At 45.5% G+C, this 13,227-nt stretch overlaps 1 protein-coding gene across 2 annotated transcripts in view; it reads right to left on the reverse strand.

Moving 5' to 3' along the window:
- The window catches only part of MXI1 (MAX interactor 1, dimerization protein), a 57,915-nt gene that overhangs the window by 33,814 nt on the left and 10,874 nt on the right, over positions 1-13,227 (reverse strand). The window lies entirely within an intron of this gene.

Consider the following 13,227-nt stretch of genomic DNA (forward strand, 5'->3'; position numbering starts at 1 on the left):
CAAGAGATTAATCAGGAAAGAAATATTCTATCAGATTGTATCAGGCACAGTTACCTGAATTATGTTTAGCCAAACATCAGTAACATCCATCCACAGAGCAGGCCAATTGCCTTCTGTCTTACTTCACTCAGGTTCAGCCACCTCTGCTGCTTATGCAGCATCACACCACACACAATCTCATTCTTCTTCATTTTACAGACCTTCCCCACCTTCTGGCTCTGTTGACACCCATTCACTTGGCCACCAAATTCCCCTGCAGGAAATGCCTTCTTCCATTCCCCAAGCCAAGACCAACCACCCTTCTGGAACCAATGAACTACATTACTGCTTTACCTTTTATTCAAGTTCTTCTGACACCAAGCTGAGTGGTGCAGTTGATGTGCCTGAGGGACAGGATGCCATCCACAGGGACCTGGACATGCTTCAGAAGTGGGCCCATGTGAACCTCATGAGGTTCAACAAGGCCAAGTGCAAGGTCCTGCACCTGGGGTGGAGCAATCCCCAGTATCAGTACAGGCTAGGGGGTGAAGGGTTGAGAGCAGCCCTGCCAAGAAGGGTTTGGGGGTACTGGTGGATGAAAAGCTGGACATGAGCTGGCAGTGTGCACTCGCAGCCCAGAAGGCCAATTGTATCCTGGGCTGCATCAAAAGAAGCACGGCCAGCAGGTTCAGGGAGGTGATTTTGCCCCTCTACTCCGCTCTGGTGAGACCTCACCTGGAGTATTGCATCCAGCTCTGGGGTCCTCAGTACAAGAAAGACATGGACCTGTTGGAACAGGTCCAGAGGAGGGCCATGAAGATGATCAGAGGGCTGGAGCACCTCTCCCATGGAGAAAAGCTGAGAGAGTTGGGGTTGTTCAGCCTGGAGAAGGGAAGGCTCCAGGGACACTGTATTGCAGCCTTTCAATACTTCAAGGGGCTTAAAAGAAAGATGGGGACAGACTTTTTAGCAGGGTCTATTGCAATAGGACGAGGGGTAATGGTTTTAAACTAAAAGAAGATAGATTCAGACTAGATAAAAGGAAGAAATTTTTTTACAATGAGGGTGGTGAGACACTGGAACAGGTTGCCCAGAAAGGTATAGATGCCCCATCCCTGGAAACATTCAAGGTCAGGCTGGATGGGGCTCTGAGCAACCTGATCTAGTTGAAGATGACCCTATTCATTGCAGAGGGATTGCACTAGATGACCTTTAAAGGTTCCCTCCAACCCAAACTATTCTATGATTCCTCAGAAATGACTCCTATTATAAACAGCCAAATGACAAAACAAATGAAAAGGAAGAGTGTTCAACAGCTTTTTTCAACTTTAAATCCACCTGTGTCCACAAAACCCTGTTTTGCCAGGGTTTCAGGTAGCAGTGGATCAACACCATAAGTAGTCTATGAAACCAACTGCACAAGCCATAGTCTAAGAAGCCTATGGAGAAGCTCCACCAGTAGCAGTGTGTGAGGCTTTCAGTCCAATGGCAAGACAAATGATAGCTGTGCAAGAGTCAAATCTTCCTGCCCAGATGGAGATGCTCAAGGGCTGAGTTTCCAAGGGAGTTGTGAACCCACCTCACCTCTGGGAGGCACAGGAGTGTGGCTCTCAGAGGGCTGCACGGGAACCTCAGGAACACAGCAGCTCATGGTACTCAATACTGCCAAGAGCTCCTACAGTGAGGAGTGGGATGTAGCTGAACAGGCGATGGCATAGCTGGAGCAGAAGTCCTGCTGCTGGTATCTTTATACCCTTGTGAGTACCAGCCTCAAGTCCAACAAAAGCCTCACCTCAGCCTTCAGCCTATCAGCCAATCTAACAAAACATTTCCTTCCAAGCAATACTAGAGGCAAAAGTTATCTTAGTCATTACTATCCTATTGTCCCCTTACTCTGTCTGGCCTTGAGGTCCAGAATAAATGCTTCTCCATGAGGAGCTGAAGTGAGGAGACAGAACAGACTGTTTCAGCTTCTCACTGATGTCAATGGAGATGCACCAGACTAACCTGGCCCCAAACTCTGGCTACTTCTCCTGTCGCTCTTAGATGGACACGGTATCAGATTCCTCCCGAGGCTCTGATCAAAGCTGTTTTCCCAGGATCAAGCCAGACTCTTTCCAAAGTTCACATACTCCCTCTCCAACAGAGAAGGGGACACAGTCATACTGGCATCTGTTCATGTTTGTTCATCTTTGGAAAAGGAGAAATGGCCGCACAGTCTGGTTTCAGCTCAACAAGGGGAAAAGAGCTCCTCTGTGCGTGTCACAACTGCAGAACGTCACCCACCCCTGGGTTTCTACACTGGATCCTGAAAGCCTCCTGCAACACTCAGTCAAAAACAACTTTAAAAGGTACACTGCACATATCCCTTGAAGAAGTAAATGTTTCCAAAGCCACCTACAGTATTTATACAGCCCCTCCCAGTTTGGTACCTGCTCCTCATAATCGTTATTTCTGTTTGCAACACTTCAGAAATTAACTCTTCCCTAACACTTTTTATGCAAGGGGACAACACCAACACACAGAAATTCTAAATAATTTTTCCGAGGTCACATAAGAAGCCTGTAGCAGAGCAGGGTACTTAGGTTCCCTGAACCCCAGCATAAGGCTTGCATTGGTGGGTTGCTGTTCTCAGGCATCCCAGAGAGACATCTAACAAGGACATTTGTGCCATCTGATTCTGGGGTCAAAGACAAAAAACTGACATGATTATAAGCTGCAAGTGGAAAAGTGGAAAAAAAACCAAAACCAACCAACAGCCCAAACCAAAACCAGCCATCATGTCTTGTACACTGTTTGTCAAGTGAGGCAACCCTATTCTCAAACACCACTGTATGAGGTGCCAGAGAAGAATCTAAAATGGGAGCCAAAAGCAAAGTAATATTAGTTTACCAATAAAACTCATCCAATAGACACATCAAGCATAACCCTCAGCTGGGGAAGGAACTGCAACCGCAGTCCCAAACAAAGCTCGCTGTTCTTTCAGTGCACATCCTGCTTTTTCAGTACAAGGGAGGAAAGAGCAGGAAGACCGCTCCTCCTTGCTGAGCACCACAAGTCTCTCCCAGTCCCAAAGCTGGGCTCCTCCAAATCAGAGCAACACCCCATTAAGCAGCACAAAGTGGCACTCTGCAGGGGAAGGGTTTTCCAAGCCAGGCCACATGACAGCAAGAATTTTGTTTCAGTGCTGCAGTCTAGGGCCAGCAAAGAAGTCCCCAGCTGGCTTCCCTTCCCCACTGTACAGGCTGGGAGCAAGTGTGCTGGTGTGGGCCTCCTCCTGTACCACCTGAGACCCTAGTGCAGAGGCTGGTCCTAGCCCAAATGCTAAGGGAAAACTGCCCCATCTCACACACTCTCTCACCCAGGGCCCTGCACGGCTAAGAGGAACTGTGTTTGCTGAACAAGCAGCTATTCAATATTTTGTTTTCTCCTCATTGTTCAATGCATGGCCTCAAGCCAAGCCCTGCTCTGAATACAGAACCGGTGGTTTCCTTGCAGGCTTTTTGACAGGCTCACCAAGAGCAGCAGTGAGGCAGTTCACAAGTGTGTTTATTGTCAAGCATCCTCACTTTCCAAACTGGAAGCTAAGAAGCTAAGGAACAGGGAAATCAGAGTTGCAGCTTCTCATCCTTCCAGGTGACTCTACGAAGACCCCCAAGGGCCTGGTTTTCTGGGCCACTTTACAGGTTCAAAGCAGAACTCCCACTGATGCCCCTTGCGGCTATGCATCACCAGCCCTTCCACAGCTCAGATCCCAGGCTCATATCTTGGGGGGGGGGGGGGGCAGGAAGATCACAATATGAGGAATAGACTATTTGAGGGTCTCCTGTGACAAGCTGGGCTGAAAGGCACTTGCTGAATGCACACAGGGGCCAGGAGTGAAGGGAGTTCTCCTATGTGCTATTCACCGCTCCATTCATCTGCCTTCTAACCTCTCTGACAAGTGAGCAAAGGCCCTACAGAAATCACCTCCTTCCTTAAGTGGAACGAGGGACAGACTTTCTCCATCCCCTGCTAACACCTTAACATCTCTGTTAAAATTTTCTCTGTTGAATATGTAAGCGTATTACAGAGCAGGGTAAGGTCTGACACTGCAGAAAGCTCTATGCGGTCCCTGCCTCGCCGACTTCCATCAGGCTCCACGAGTCTCACTGCATGGTCAGGGACTCAGCCTCTTCCAAGGCCCAGCCAGTATCATAGTTGCTGGTACCTGCACGGCAGAGAGATCGCAGTGATTCACAGAAAGAGAACAAAGGCACAGGAGGTAATTTTCAAATCTACCTAGAAAACTTAGGATCCTAAGTTTCATCTTCTTTCAAACAGTCACAAGCTCCAAAACACTGATTCTGCTTCCTGAAAACAGGATTAGGAAAGTGTGCACATTACCCCAATGTACAGATGGCAGGACCCATGTAGGTCATCTGACGTGCCCAGATCTTGCAGCCTTTCGGCAGCAGACTCAGGAAACAATCCAAGGGCTCAGCATGGCAGCCCTTTGCCCTATACCATGCTTCTTCCCACATATAACATTACCCTTTCAAGGAAGATGGTCATATTGAGAAGTAGCCTTAGCAGTGTCATCTGCAGAACAACAGTCTGTTTGGGGAACGTACTTCTCTGCAACACATCTTCTGAGCTAAAGAAACTGCCTTCAGATGCACTGGGGAAAATGAGGCTTTTTAAGTAAATGCCACCTGACTGAAATGCACTTTGTTTGAAAAGAAACTGATGGCATTTGTATGGCTGTGGGCCAGGCCAGACTTTCTTCACTTCTGTTTAAACTTGTTATCTCTCATGTTACAACTATATTGCTGCAATACTGTACCTGGAGATGAAGGGAGAGGAAATACACTTGAAAACAGGAAAATACATTAACACTACTGTTAGCTACACATTTATCAGGGAAACTAAGGCACAAAGACTTACACAGGCTGTAAGAAAATCAGGTACAGAACCCAGATGCCCTGGAGTTGTATTCTGTCAACAGGGACATACTCACCTAGCATCTGGGAGATCCATGAAAAAGGAAGTCTGAGAAAAATGGAAGAGCTCCAATTTCTTCTGTTCTTACAGTTCTGGCTCACAAGCAGCAACTAACATGAAGGCAGTGAGGTGGCCACCTCCCACTGCTCCCAGATGGCCAAGCTACTTGTGAAGCAGTTCATGAACTGCTGCAGTTTGTAGCCTAACTATTAAAGGCAAACCAGAACTGGTGCCATGTTACCTTACCATGTCTATACATCACTTTATGGCTGCCCAAGCACCTGGGCAATGACCACTGGAGTAACAGTCTCAACAGCAATCCCTATGTCATCTGTCCCTTCCCATAACTTCTCCCTTTTTGATGGTGTAACAGATGGAAGGAGATAAACGAGGTGTTCAGAAAATAATTGACTATTTTATGCAGAGGAACTTTAATCAAAACTGAGGCAGAAGAATTGCGCTCAGTTCACCTGCCTGCTTGTCACAGAGCAAGCAGCAAAGTAGAAACAAGTAATTAAGATCATGTTGAAAATCGTTTAGGCTACTTCAAACTGGATTCATAAAGCAACAGCACTGAAGTGAAATCACTTTCATATCAGAGAATGGAAGTACAGTAGGGAGCACAGAAATGGGAGATGGGAATATATCCAGCAGGATGGAAAAAGCAGGCCTGTTCTCTCTGAGCTGATCAACAAGGCAGTGTCTCATAGTGAGGAGATCCAGGCAAAGGCCAGCCAAGTGCACAGCCCCAGAGACCCACAGCCTCTGATGAAGAGAGCCCAAAACAGTCAACAAAAACAAATCCTATCTTTGTTGGTTCAAAGGGGGTAGGGAGTAGGAGCCAACACTCTCAAGAGGAGAACAAACAGAAGCCAGTCTTTGAATTTGGGCAGAAGTTTGTCAGGAGGGATCAGGAGATGATCAACAGCAGAAACTCCAACAAGTAGGACAATTAAGTCAGCAGCATGACATAGACTGGTCTGTTTCGGTCAGAAAGAGAAATGGAGCGAGAAAGGAAAAAGTCAGTCTTACTACAAACAGTGGAGCAGATGGAAACAACACTACAGGTGACAATCACTGTCAAGCAAAGGATCAGGTCAGGTTAAACAACAGCATGAAGGATAAATCCCTGCATGTGTTGTGGATGAGGCATTATACAGAGAAGATACAAAAAAGGTACAAACCTGGCAAGAGGGAGGAAAAAAAACCCAAACCCAAACACCTGACAAACGAAGAATACTACTTAAACCAGGGAATTGACTGTACACTGAATATAATGGGAAGAGAAAATGAGGGAATTCCAGAAACAGATGACCAGGTTTGGCCCAAATATCCTCCCCACCGTCCCAAGGCACCAAATCTCTCTAGGAGGTAGGGCTAACAACCTTCATGTTTCAAAAGACCCTAAGAACAAAAATCTGAAGTTTCTTGTCACTGCGCCAGCACTGCGATCAGTGATGCAAATCAGCCCACGGCAGTTGCAGCACAGCTCTACCTGGGTAGAGTGCTGCAACATGAACAGCATGAGCCCTGACTAACTCCCACTGCTGCAAAACAGCGTGCTCCTGTAGAGGCTTCCTCCAAATCTGGGAGGAACAAGGGATCACGAGCCTTCAGCCACAGAGTGCGACAATTCACGGCAGACAGATGCTGCAGCAGTGAATTATAGCTAAGTTGCAGATAACATCAACAACTGAGCCTGCTTCTAGTTTACACAAAGGCCTCTTTGCACAACTCGGAGACTACAAATTAAATTTTACACCTCCTGAAGGTACCAAAGTATAAATTAAGCCCAGAATCATGGCTTTCTGCATAGACTCCCTGCCACACACATCTGCCTATGCGTGGCTATATTACTAATACAAAAAAGAAAGCCTGAACTGCAGCTCTGCAGGATCTTCCCACTTGGAGGGCTATAAAATAAACAGGGTGACAAAAGGGAACACAGCGTGTTCCCCCATGGAAACTGCTACATCAGCCCTAGCACTTTTGGAGGCCTCATTTCTCACTAGGGAGTGGGGTTTATGCTTCTCATGCCATTTGCTGGGTTCATCCTCACTTTCTGTATTCTGCCTGGTAATTTGCCAGCTGTAGTACTGCAAAGCAAAGCATCACTGCGTACGAAGCCTCACCTACGTGGGGTATTTTCTTTTCCCCTAATCGTTGGCAGGATCTCAGCTTCTGATACAGATCAGCAGAGACAAGGAAAGGTACAACTTAGTGCCAGCAGGTTCAGAAACTCCATCATCACTACGACTTGCTTGCAGACTGCATTGGGGCAAATTACATCAAATGGGCACATAGGGTGTGCTGAGGCTGAATCGCGCTATTTGGGTACAGCCCTACCTGCTAACCTGCTCTAATCGACTGACACCAGTACAAACCTACAGAAGATAGTGGGATTTTAACGAGGGGTGATTCTGCCTCTTGTGGATGGACCAGCAATCCATTTTCTCAGTCTAACACTCAAACTGCCATTATGCTTTCTCAAAAAGAAGTCATGCTCACACCTAACTATAGTCAATACTGCTGGCCAGTCCCTCTCCACAGCTCTAACAGAAAAGCAATCCTTAACAGCTCACCCTCATCCAGTGTGCCTTTCTTGAAAAATTAACTAGTATATTCATATATACTCTCCACTGGAAGGCAAGATCCCAGCTCCAACTATCTCCAGACAAAATTTCAACAGCAGCGTGAAGATTCCAGATAGTAATCACACTGTTAGTACGTTATCAAAATGTGGCATAAACCAAAACATGGCACAGCAAATCTCATCCATTCTCTGCTTTACACATGTGGATTTGTACTATACGAAGCAAAGGCAAGCCCTGAGCCATGAATAGAGCTCCCTGGCACTACAAGGTTTGAGACAGAAGGCACAGTTTCTATCCCCAGCATATTACACAAGGGCCAGATTCTAACCCACCTACACACAACGAGTCAAAACTCAACTCCCACTAGCTGTGGAGTAAGGTGTGATCCAGTGCAAGCGGCTAAAAAAAAAAAACCCAAAAAACAAAACAACAAACCAAAACCAAAGCCCCCAAACAAATAAACAAAGTATCATCCAGAAATAAATAATAACTGATAGAGGCTAGGAAGCAGCAAAGCTGTCAACAAAAAGCCTCAGAGACCAGCTCTCTGGAACATGAAGAAAGGGGTAGGGGCTTTGTGCAGAAAAGTAGAACAGCACTGGCTGACACAGCGATCTGCTCTTTCAGGAATTTCTTATACAAGATAGGCAAACCACTCAGCCCCTTGTGCCTCCTCTCCCCTAATAAAATCAGAATTACAGCACTGTCCTAACTCCAGAGGCTGTAGGAAGGACTGAAAAATGTCAAGTACTCAGTCATCAGCACAACGGGGAGCGGGGGGCAGTGAGAGAACCTCCTCTGACAGAACACATATATTTAAAATTGTGCTTAAGCAAGTGTTCACCAACTCCCCTACTCCTCCCCTGCACAGCAGGGTACAGCTGCACAGCCCTGCTGTTCTGGTAAATCAGGCTGTCTTGCACACCAGACAGCCAAGGTTGACTTGCAGCTACACATGCCACATCCTTTTAGCTTCTGCACCTGTGTTTGTGAACCTATGGCACATGAAGCCATCACCTGAGGCACATGAGGAACCTAACGCACACCCACCTACTTCCCCTTCCCCCAATCCTTGCCCACGGACACTGTGAGCAAATTAAACTTAAAGCCAAGAGTACCTGAGGGTTTCAATAATACAGCCCCCCATCCCTACCCTCCAAAAACAGCTTTAAAGGTTATGCAAGCGGAGGCTACACAGAGTCACAGAATGGAAGGGGTTGGAAGGGACCTCTGGAGATCATCTAGTCTATCCCCCTTGCTAAAGCAGGATGACCTAGAGCAGGTTGCACAGGATCATGTCCGGGCAGGTTTTGAATATCTCTGGAGAAGGAGACTCCACAACCTCTCTGGGCAGCCTGTTGCAGTGCTCTGTCACCCTCAAAGAAGTATTTTCTCATATTCAGGTGGAACTTCCTGTGCTCCAGTTTGTGCCCATTGCCCCTTGTCCTGTCATTGGGCACCACTGAAAAGAGTCTGGCCCCTTCCTCTTGACACCTGCCCTTTAGATATTTATAAGCATTGATCAGATCCCCTCTCAGTCTTCTCTTCTCCAGGCTAAACAGACCCAGCTCTCTCAGCCTTTCCTTGTAAGAGAGATGCTCCAGTACCTTAATCATTTTTGTAGCCCTTCACTGGACTCTCTCCAGTACTTCCTTGTCTGCAGAGAAGATTTAGCACAAAATCAAATGACAGGATTTGGAAGTGTGGAAAAAAGTTTCAAATGGTGCAGAGGAGAGCGCAACAGAGAAAATGAGAAAGTACATCACAAGAATAGCCAGAAGGGCAAAGAAACCCAGACACTCAGATTTTCAAGACACCATGCCCAAAATGCCTTTACCATACCCATTACAGCTGCTGATTCCAAGCTCTGCAGGCAACCTTCTACCAGCCTGTAGATGCCTGAAAGGCCCTTGGGAAGCAGTCTCAGGCACAAGGGAGGATAATGGGAAGAGAGGAAAATGAAAGGAAAAAGAAACTGGACAGAGATCAAACCCTCCCCCATGGAACTGAGTAATAGATTCACTGAGTGCCCTTAACATGGGCCTCCCAGGAGAGCTGAGGGCTCCTAGCACCGCTGGGAGGGTGCTTGGCATTTCCCCAGGATCTGACCAAAAAATAATGGGCTTTTCTATGTGCCTAAGAGTCTTAAAAAAAACCAAAACACAAATGACAATCTAATATTGTAACATAATTTCAGATTCCGTTATAAATCTTAACTTCATTAAACTGATTGTATTATGGGGGGAAAAAATCATTTAGCATCCCTGCTGTTTATTTTATTTCCTGCTGACACAACAATTTAAATTGATTAAAAAGTCTTCTCAATTATTTTCCAAAATGTATAAATATCAAACCAGTCTAATCCTAGCTAACTATAATGAACCTTTCAAATAACTGGGTCTATTTAGAACTGCATATGTAGGGTCTGTAAGAGCATTTTCCACGGACATTGAATGCAAGTTAATGTACCCACAAAACTGTACTTCCAGCATGGACTACTTCACTTCTCTAGCAAGTTTTTAGAGCTCAACTTCTGTCCCAGAAACATCTTCAGAAGGAATGAACATTAAATAAGTGATACCATATGTTACAATAAACCTCTGCTAATTTTTCACCCCAGTCCAAAAAACAGAAGATACTTTTGTCAGGAGCAAATTAAAAAAAAGGGCAAAATTAAGTTCTAATTTAAAATGGATTGTCTAATTTATTTACTTGGGGTTTTTTTGCTTTTAGCTCTGTGTGTTAAATGGGATTTAAAAACAAAAAAAAATTTCCCTTTATTATGAACTCCAGGTCACAATGACTGTGATTATCCACATACTTTGGCAGGTGGGTAATTTTCAGTACCTAAACATCCCTGACTAAAGCAAGACTGCATATATCTAAATATATTCAGGTTTTAACTCATAGCACGCAACACTAGGTCTTTAAAATATCCATGCAAAACACTACACATACATATAGATAATGTCCTGAGGATTGCAGAGGGGAACCCCTCTGCAGCAATCTGCATGCTGTCAGTTGCAGAACTGAGGCTGGTAAAGGAAGAGAGAACCCAAACCAAAACATCCTTCTTTAAAAATGCATCATGTAAATAAGAAATAACGAAGCAATGTTTTCCCTCTTATCTGCACATCCCTGTTTGGAGTAGGAAAAAAAAATATTTTGGTGGGATAGAGACCATCATAGTTCTGTAAGAATAAGACTTGCTCCACCATTGCCATCCAGAGCTGGGCTGCCTGTTCCTCAGAACTTTCTCAGTGTTTGTGCCATGACAGCACAGAGCCTGTTAGGAAGAAATAGCTGTCATGTCTGGGCTGCAAATGCTGAAGGGAAATACTTGGATTTCAACCATGAATTCAAGAGCATCTCGGCTCTGTAAATACCCTGCACCACATAATCATGGATTATTTGGTTCAATAAAGACCAGCAACAATGCATAGGTGTCAATTTCTAAAAGTATATAAATAAAGAAAAAAAATAAGCCAACCGTGCTTTGCCAAGGTTGAGAGATATTTTTACAAGAGGCTTTTAAATTACAAGATCTGCACGAGATCTAAATGCATAATTTCTCTACACTAATTAAACATTTTGAGACAAAAGCAATCTAAGAAAATCTCTTGTCCACACATGAAATTTAAGTTTTGTCCCTCATCAAGGGCTTGATATTTAATTCAAAGTCCATTCAAACTCCACTAGACAGAACTTACTGAACTGTCCCTTTGGTTTTAACAGGAAGGGATGATACAGAGCCTTCCTTAAACAAGGCTGATGCTATACTCAGCATCACACAAAACACACTGCAGTGAATTTGGAGGCGCCCTGAACTTCACAGTTGTCACTTCCTGGCACTGCAGCCATCTGGAAGGCCTGCCATCTCCTACAGCAAGTGCAAGCTGCTACGACTTCTGCTAAAAAAAACTTCCATTTCCAACTGCGTGTGTAAGGTCTGAGCTCCCCAAAAGACCCGCTCTGGTCTCTGCCTGGAGCAGACCTGATGCTGGTCACTCCCTGAGACCAAAACAAGCATGGGAGGCAACACACTGTGTAACACTCTCACTCTAAAGATTCAATTTGGCCCCAGTATTCCTTGTATAATGAAGGTTTTAAGTAAGACTAGAAAAATATCTTTTCTGCTTCTCTGTTGCCTTTCTCCCCACATCAATATATTCAGCCTGTCATGCTAACTGGCCCAGCAGGCTGGTCTCAGAACAGAAAGGTGCCCATGAGAGCTGCACCTGGGGGCTCTGTGCCCACAGGGCATGCTCAGCACCCAGGGACATGGAGCACTCTGCATCCCTCTCTAGCCTATAGGCAGCTGGATTTGGTGCTAAGGAGCTCCTGAGGGGGCTGTACTTCCAGCCCTCCTCTGGAGAAGGGCAGGTTGCCATGACAAAGGCCTTTGAGAGAAAGAGGTGTGGGATGGAAAAATAGTATGTGAGAAATCTAGAGGGAAAAATACGATCTCAGTTCAGCATTTGCCATCATTTCCCAACACAAAGTCACTGGGATTTGGGACTTTGGTTCATGGGAAACAGAAAAGGGCTACAACTGCCCTGTAATCAGGAGAGGCTGGATGAAGGAGGGAAACAAATATAAACATACAGCATACAAAGAGCTCAGGATGTGCTGATCCTGATGAAGAAAACTTCCCCACAGCAAGATGCCCTACCATCACTTCAAACAACCTTTATTATCAAATGCTGCTGAAGCAAAATCACTGCAAGCAAAGGCACCTTTTCCCTAGGCCTTTACAGGTCCTTCCCAGTAGCCTTAAGAAAGCTTTAATCACCTGAGCCACCTGCTACCATTTTATGGATTGCACAGGCCTTGCTGCAGTAAAAGCAAGCTTGCAGTTGCTTTTTCAAAATTAAACTTTATGTTTTTGAAGTTTCTCTATCCCAGAAGGTCTCAACAAGGTCTGAACAATTCTACAGAAGGGAGCAAAAGAAAAAGAACAGGAACAAGAGGGGAAAGGCAGATCCTACCACAGCACCAAGTGATAGGCTTAACCCTGTTGTCTCTTTTAGATTTAAGAAACCAAGAAATATGGCATTGTATAACAGGAGAAGTGTCAAAAATATGGAGTTCTACAATTACCAAGCAATCAGAAAGCTGGAAAATCCCACTGCCCTGAAAGGCAGACTGAAAGACAGCTCCGTTTTCCTGAACTGAATTTTTAACACGTCGTACATAGCAGCCGGTCATGTCCCTCTCTCCCATTTGTTGTAGGGGATCCATTTCAAAACATAATTTCCTTGCTTCAAACCATGCCTGTCATTACAATCCCAAAGCATTCAGGCTGCACGCACACTATCCCTTAAAAGCGGTGACTCCTGGATTGGAAAGACATCAGCTGTATATAATGGGAACAGCTATTTCCTACCTCCTCCCTGAACCCTATGAACAGATCTCCCTATTCCCCTTCCCTCTGCAGCATCTGAGCCTTGGCACAGAGTCAGCTGGCAGTGCCACTTCGGATACAGCTCCCCTGTGTCCCCTCTGCTCTCAGCGCTATGGATCCAGAAGGGATGCTGTGCTTGTGTGTCCCAGCTCTGAATCCTCCTGCACTCAGACTCTTCCTATTTTCCCCACAGGGTAAGTTTCTCTCCTTTGCCTCCAGCTTTCCTCTCGAACTTCATTCTCCCAGCCAGCCCTGCATCCCACGCTT

The sequence above is a fragment of the Grus americana genome, chromosome 7 (assembly GCF_028858705.1).
Source record: "Grus americana isolate bGruAme1 chromosome 7, bGruAme1.mat, whole genome shotgun sequence".
Lineage (NCBI taxonomy): Eukaryota > Metazoa > Chordata > Aves > Gruiformes > Gruidae > Grus > Grus americana.